Source organism: Silurus aristotelis (assembly GCF_946808225.1).
Source record: "Silurus aristotelis genome assembly, chromosome: 21".
Classification (NCBI taxonomy): Eukaryota; Metazoa; Chordata; class Actinopteri; order Siluriformes; family Siluridae; genus Silurus; species Silurus aristotelis.
This window is the reverse complement of record NC_139594.1, coordinates 9,210,039-9,218,317: the sequence shown is the minus strand read 5'-3', so window position 1 is coordinate 9,218,317 and position 8,279 is coordinate 9,210,039.

Sequence of the window (8,279 nt, the reverse complement as noted above, 5' to 3'; positions counted from 1 at the left end):
GCCTGGTCTCACTGAAAGCTGAGGAGATACAGGTCTTGCTGTCAGGTGAGGTGAACCTGGCCTCATTGATATCTGATTTGCTGTGTGCCTCGGAGGTGGTTGTAGTACAGATCTTGGTCCATTAATTGTAAATTGCTGAGGAAAATGTGCCTCACCGTTCATTAGAATAAATTGGCTTGGACCCCTTACTGATTGCCTTAGTGGAACAGGATTTATTGGTACTCTTACAACAGGACGACCTCTCCCAACAGGCCTATGAAAACCTCTCTGGGGATTTGGAGTTCCAGGTGGGAAAAATCGTTTTGAGTCTCTAAATGCTGTAGGTCTAGAACCTTGTCTATTTAACATTATAGGTGATGAAGTACTTTGATGCATAGGTCCTGAACCTATTGCTCCATTATGAATGGAAGATCTGAATGGAGTTACATTTTGTGTTAAAGGATGTTCCTGGTGGCTTCGTCTTTGCAAAACTGGATTGACAGGGGATGGTTTAACAGTGCCCATTGGTACTTTATTTCGACCAAATCCTCTAAATCTTCGTGTGGATGGATGGGTAGACAGACTTTGCGTATCATGCTGGATTCTAGCAGAAAATCTTGAAGGTGTTGGGGAGATAGGTCGCTGAGATCCAATGGCAGAAGTGGAGATTGGTCTTGGTGATCCTGTTCTTTGCGTAGGAGGTGAGACTGGTGGATAATGTTCATTTCGTTGATCCATTTTTGGAGATAGAGGAGGGCTAATTTTTCTTAAAGATGGTTGTGATGAACAGGCAACTGATCTTGATGATATAAACGAGTCATGCCTTTTTCCAATTGGCCTGAAAGGACTTGAAGGGGGGCCTGAATGGACACTTTGTCGTATATTAGCTCTTGGGGATGAGGGGGGGCTTCTCCTTAATGAGCCTCGCATGGAGGTTAATGGACTCCCTCCTTCTACAACATGAGGTGAGTGTCCTCTAGATGAGAAAGGTCTTCTCTGGGGGACGGGGGACTTTCCCTTCAAAGTAGCTGTTGGAGATGGCACTCTTCTCGAAAACTGGGGGGAAGTTGGGGGGGTGAACCTTCTTTTTTGCATAGGTGATATTGGTCTTTGCATATTGGTATTCCATGATGATTGACCAACTACTCTTTGTGGTCTTGGTGAAAATCCTGGACCTATTTCCTGTGGTTGGAAATCGAACCTTTGGTGAGACAGAGGGCTACCTCGACCTGGTAAAATGTTACCCCGCCTGGTAGAACGCTGTGGGGAGAGACGAGGACTTCTTTGTCTTACTGGAGCTTGTTGCATAGTGTCAAATGGAAATTCAGGTCTCTGAAACATGGGAGGATCTGGGTAGATCAAAGGGTTGTATGCTTGATCAACATAGCTTTGGTCAAATCTCCTTGCAGATAAAATAGGTGATGTTGGTGTTGAGAGTGGCATGTGCCCCACAGGTCCAAAAGAGTGTCTACTTGGAGTAGGTGATACTGGCATAGGAGAATAAAAAGGTAGCCTTGCCTGAAGTATTGGAGAGGATGGCACTTGCATTGAGTGGACCAAGACAGGACTCACACCATGTAATGACTGAAATGCTGTTGGTGTTTGTTGGACCAAAATTGGATTACCACCTGCAGTTGCAGGAAATGTCGTTGGTATTTGTTGGACCAAAACAGGACTGCGACCTGTTGCTGTAGGAAATGCTGTTGGTGTTTGTTGGCTTAGCATAACGTTTGCTGTGGAATGTTGCTGGGGAATTTCTACCATTTGCTGTGAAATGTGCGGTGAAAACCCCATAGGCTGAGAAAATATTTGAGGGTTTTCATGTTGGATATCAGACATCACTTCATTAAGAGCAATATGAGGAGATGGTGGATTTACAATTTCAAGTTTCTCTTTTCCAAACAGCTTGACTTGTGGTCTTGGAAGCCTAAACTGATCTTCAGTCATTACATTGTCCATTGCTAGATGAGCATTATTATTAGCATAAGGTTCAGATTGGTCAGTTTGTTCAATTAAATCCCCAATTTGGTAAATGATTGGCTGATTGACTCCTAAAAGAGGATCTAGATAAATTGATGTAGGTTCCCCACTATAGCTGTACAGGTTTTGGTTGTATGGATTTGGGTAACTTGTGTACACCGTGTATGCATCTGGAAGCCAATCTTGGCTACCATACAGATTTTGCTGATCACCATAATAATCAAACTGCTCTGGGTAAACACCATAATTGTAGTATTCCACATCATTTCCATAGTAGTCATAGTCTTCTTCTACTGGATACCCAGCTTCATTATAATATTCAATGCCACTATCAAAATAACCATATTCATCCATTCTTTGCTGTCTAGGATCATAGTAGTCAATTCCAGAATCATAATAGTCATATGGTTGTCTTTCATTGTACTGGTCAAAGTAGTCTTCAGGATAATAGCCATATTCATCTGCATAAAGGGGGTCATAGTAATCACTCTCTTCTCCATATAAGCCATATTCATCTTCAGGATAAGAATAATACTCTTCATCATGGTAATCAAAGTGATATGGTCTTCTGTATTGTCCATGACTATATTCATTTTGGTCTGAATATCTCCCCCATGGGCTGTTTCTTTCATAGCTTCTTAGGTCATAATCATCTTCACCATATCTATATTCTGCCTCTTCATACTCATACCCTTCATTCTCATAATCATATCTATCTATATTTGACCTGCGCTGACGAACCGAACGACCTTGTCTTCCACGAGATGTTTTTGATGTAATGAACTTACTAATGAGCCAATTAGTAGCCCCTGAAAGCTTTCCCATAGCCCATCCCTTACTCTTAAATTTTGAAGGTACCGTAGTCTTTTTTCCCATAAACCCCTTTAATTTGCTCCCTAGCCCAGAAGTTGCAGCTGCATTGCTTTTTGTCTTTCCACCAATATTGAGCAATAAAAGAGATTTTTCTCCTTCTTTCTTCTCAATTTTATTTTTTCCACCAGTTAGAAAACCTGACATGAATTTTGAAGTATTCTTCAGATCTTCAGGTTTAGACTTCCCAAGTCCTGCAAGCAACTTAGATGGATTTTGGAAAGCCTTCATTGGAGTATCTTTTTTTTTCTTTGATAGTCGCATAAAAAGTCTAGATGTAGTTTTAAGACCTCTTTTGCGCTTTGGGGCTGGTGTTGGTTGTTTTGCTCCTGCCTTTAATAACTCTGCATCTGAGCCATCTTCAGATTCACTGGTAACAGCTTGCTTTGCTTTTCCTTTTGCCTTCTTAGGATCTTCTTTTACTTTGGCTTTTCCAGGAGGTTCTTTAGCCCCCGCCTTAGCCCCCCTTTGTCCATTTTTAGCTCCTTGGGCGGCTGCAGTTTTTTCAACTTTTTTTGGAGGCATTTTGTGCTAGTTTGTCACTATATCAAAAGTAATCACAGAACACTGGCATGGTAACAAAACTGATGCATATGGAGCAAAAATCCACAGGAAAAAATCTCATTCATTGAAAGGCAAAATAAAATAAAAATATTACCTTAGAAAGTCTGTGTCTTATCTTATGTAGTCGAGTTTTCTTTATTACAATCCCAAATCAGGCAAAGGTTTTCTTCAGTACTGCAAGCATCACACTCATTCAGGACTCTACCTTGCATGGTTATATTCCTCATCTATGAAATGCCCAATCGAACAGATCCTATCCTTTATTTGTTGTGTTGATTTTGGCAAAATATTTCCCACAGGCAATATGACCTCTGCTTTAGAATCCACTTTGTCATGTGTAGTAGCTTTTTGAATTTTCTCCTCCTAAATGTTCTCCAATCACATACTAATCCTTGGTGAGTCTCAGGTAGTGTTCCTGCAAGAGTCTGGAAACATGTGTCTGAAAGAATGCGAGGGCTCCCTGTTATAGTTTGAAAGGGCACCTTAAATGTATCAACTACACTCACTTAGAGTAACATTATCTCTTTGGTTCATTCCTGTATAAATTATGCAGTTCACTGAGCTGTTACTAAACTGTCTGAGAAACATTTCCAAAGAGCAGAAGAATAGGGCTGGGATGAGAAATAAGGGAAAAAATGTCCAGCTTGAAAGGTGAGTGAAAATACCACACAGAAAAATACAGAATTGCACATTTTGGCATTCCAGCCTTTTGCGTATTGTTTTTTTTAATGTATAATACAGAAAGATGTATGATTTGTACAGATTTATTTAGCCATAGTACAAAAACCAGTGATCTTGATCTCTGTAATCATAAGTCTTATTATTGTTTTTTCAGAAAATAAAGTTACAAGTGCATTAGAATTGTCACATTTAAAAAAATAATAATTAAAATGTACACTTATAAACGGTTTTTAATATATTACCTTATCTTCTGGGTGTTTTTTTCAGTATTGTCAGAAAGAGAGCTCTTGGAGATGTTGATTAAGTTACTCCTGCCTTTTGTTATTAAAATGTTGCCTGATATTTTTTGCTTTTGTTATTGCTGCTGTTAAAGATAATGATGTTTAATTTTTAGAAGTTTTATTCAGGAATTTAGTATTTCTGTTAATTAATTGATGATAGGTTAATATTCTAAGAGTTCATGCCACTGGGAGTAATGAATTCTTAATTGCCAGCCAGTATTCAGCTTACTAAGAAATGATGAAATATTAATTAAAAGAGCTCTAAATATATCCAGACTAATCTTTTTTTTGTCCAGTTTTATTCCAGAAAGTTCAATGTCAATTCATTCAAAAAATACTGTGAATATTGTAAAAATGCAACAGTAGTAAATAAAAAAATGTTTTTAATTAGTTAATTCTATTGAAATGCAAAAATTATTCAATATACTCATATAAATATGGATTAACACAACCCAGCCATTAGGGGGGCACAAGCCAGTGTACTCTTAGTGCCGGTCCCAAGCCCGGGTAAATGGGGAGGGTTGCGTTAGGAAGGGCATCCAGCGTAAAACATGTGCCAAATCAAATATGCGGATCACAAATGAGAATTTCATACCGGATCGGTCGAGGCCCGGGTTAACAACGACCGCCACAGGTATCGTTAGCCGACAGGGTACCGGTGGAAATTGGGCTACTGTTGGCCGAAGGAGGAGAAGGAGGAGAAGGAGAGGAGGAAGGCGTCTACAGAGACGGCAGGAAAAGGAGCAGTGTAGGAGAGTAGAGGTTCGGGTTGGTACTTTAAATGTTGGTACTATGACGGGTAAAGGGAGAGAGATAGCTGATATGATGGAGAGGAGAAAGGTAGATGTGTTGTGTGTTCAGGAGACCAAGTGGAAAGGGAGTAAGGCCAGAAACATTGGAGGTGGGTTTAAACTGTTTTATCATGGTGTGGATGGAAAGAGAAATGGTGTAGGGGTGATTCTGAAGGAAGCGTACAGTAAGAGTGTAGTGGAGGTGAAGAGAGTTTCTGATAGGGTGATGATCGTGAAGGTGGAAGTTGAAGGGATGATGATAAATGTCATCAGTGCCTATGCTCCACAAGTTGGCTGTGAGATGGAGGAGAAAGAAAGATTCTGGAGTGAATTAGATGAAGTGGTAGATGGTGTACCTAGGAAAGAACGATTGGTGATTGGGGCAGACTTTAATGGGCATGTAGGTGAAGGGAACAGAGGTGATGAGGAGGTGATGGGTAGGTATGGTTTTAAGGAGAGGAATGTGGAAGGGCAGATGGTGGTAGATTTTGCTAAAAGGATGGAAATGGCAGTGGTGAACACGTATTTTAAGAAGAAGGAGGATCATAGGGTGACGTATAAGAGTGGAGGAAGGTGCACACAGGTGGATTATCTTCTGTGTAGGAGATGCAGCCTGAAGGAGATTGGAGACTGTAAGGTGTTGGCGGGGGACAGTGTAGCTAGACAGCATCGGATGGTGGTCTGTAGGATGGTTTTGGAGGCGAAGAAGAAGAGGAGGAAAGTAAGGTTTGAAACAAGAATAAGATGGTGGAAACTGAAGGAGGAAGAGTGTAGTGTGAGGTTCAGGGAAGAGGTCAGACAGGGGCTTGGTGGTGGTGAAGAGGTGCCGGATGATTGGGCAACTACTGCAGGAGTGATGAGGGAGGCAGGTAGAAAAGTACTTGGTGTGACATCTGGAAATAGAAAGCAAGACAAGGAGACGTGGTGGTGGAATGAGGAAGTGCAGGAGAGCATTAGGGGAAAGAGATTGGCAAAACAGAAGTGGGATCGACAGAGTGATGAGAAGAGTAGGCAGGAGTACAAGGAGATGCGGCAGCAGGTTAAAAGGGATGTGGCGAAAGCCAAGGAAAAGGCATATGAGGAACTGTATAAGAGGTTGGACACTAAGGAAGGAGAAAAGGATTTATACCGATTGGCCAAGCAGAGGGACCGAGCTGGGAAGGATGTACTGCAAGTTAGAGCAATAAAGGATGGAGAGGGAAATGTGTTGACTAGTGAGGAGAGTGTGTTGAGAAGATGGAGGGAGTATTTTGAGCAGCTGATGAATGAGGAAAATCTGAGAGAGAGAAGGTTGGAGGATGTGGAGTTGGTGAAGCAGGATGTAGATAGGATTAGTAAGGAGGAAGTGAGAGCAGCGATTAAGAGGATGAAGAATGGAAAGTCGGTTGGACCAGATGACATACCGGTAGAAGCGTGGAGATGTTTAGGAGAGATGGCAGTGGAGTTTTTAACCAGATTGTTTAACAGGATTCTGGAAGGGGAGAGGATGCCTGAGGAATGGAGAAGGAGTGTGCTGGTACCGATCTTTAAGCATAAGGGAGATGTGCAGACCTGCAGTAACTACAGGGGAATTAAGTTGATCAGTCACACCATGAAGTTATGGGAAAGAGTAGTGGAAGCCAGGCTGAGAGAAGAGGTGACCATCTGTGAGCAACAGTATGGTTTCATGCCGAGGAAGAGCACCACAGATGCCTTATTTGCTTTGAGGATGTTGATGGAGAAGTATAGAGAAGGACAGAAGGAGCTGCATTGTGTATTTGTGGATTTAGAGAAAGCGTACGACAGGGTGCCGAGAGAGGAGTTGTGGTATTGTATGAGGAAGTCAGGTGTGTCAGAGAAGTATGTGAGGGTGGTGCAGGACATGTATGAGGACAGTGTGACGGCAGTAAAGTGTGCAGTAGGTACGACAGACTGGTTCAGGGTGAAGGTTGGACTGCATCAAGGATCGGCCCTGAGCCCTTTCCTGTTTGCAGTGGTGATGGACAGGTTGACGGACGAGGTCAGACAGGAGTCTCCCTGGACTATGATGTTTGCAGATGATATTGTGATTTGTGGTGAGAGTAGAGAGCAGGTTGAGAAGAGCCTGAAAAGGTGGAGATATGCGCTGGAGAGAAGGGGAATGAAAGTCAGTAGGAGTAAGACAGAGTACATGTGTGTGAATGAGAGGGAGGGCAGTGGAGTGATGCGGTTGCAGGGAGAAGAGGTGGAGAAGGTGGAGGAGTTCAGGTACCTGGGGTCAACAGTGCAAAGTAATGGAGAGTGTGTTAGGGAAGTAAAGAAAAGAGTGCAGGCAGGGTGGAGTGGGTGGAGAAGAGTGACAGGAGTGATTTGTGATAGAAGAGTATCTGCAAGAATGAAAGGGAAAGTTTATAGGACTGTGGTGAGACCTGCGATGTTGTATGGATTAGAGACAGTGGCATTGAGTAAAAAACAGGAGGTGGAGCTGGAGGTAGCAGAGCTGAAGATGTTGAGGTTTTCGTTGGGAGTGACGAGGATGGACAAGATTAGAAATGAGTTTATTAGAGGGACAGCACATGTAGGATGTTTTGGTGACAAGGTGAGGGAGGCGAGATTGAGATGGTTTGGACATGTGCAGAGAAGGGACATGAATTATATTGGTAGAAAAATGCTGAAGATGGAGCCACCAGGTAGGAGGAAAAGAGGAAGGCCAAGGAGGAGGTTCATGGATGTGGTGAGGGAAGACATGCAGGTAGTTGGTGTAAAAGAGGCAGATATAGAGGACAGGAGACGGATGATCCGCTGTGGCGACCCCTAATGGGAGCAGCCGAAAGAAGAAGAAGAAGAAATATGGATTAACACCAAATATTTTGGATTTTATAGATTAATGATTAGTTTCTTTTTCACACATTCCAACTATTACACAAAATTCAAGACTGAGCTGAAAGTTCTAAAAAATCATTGTAGTCTAAATATAGACGTTTTACCTCATCCAAAAGTCAAGGTATCAAGTTTCAGTCAAGTGCTAGAAGGATCCCTGTCTTGATTTTCATGCAATAGCTCAAACGTGTGAAACTAAAACTGGACATCAATCTTCACATGGATGTAGAACGTTAACATATGTTTTTTTTTTTTGTTATTTTAATTGGTTCATTATTTCAAAAAAAGAAATACA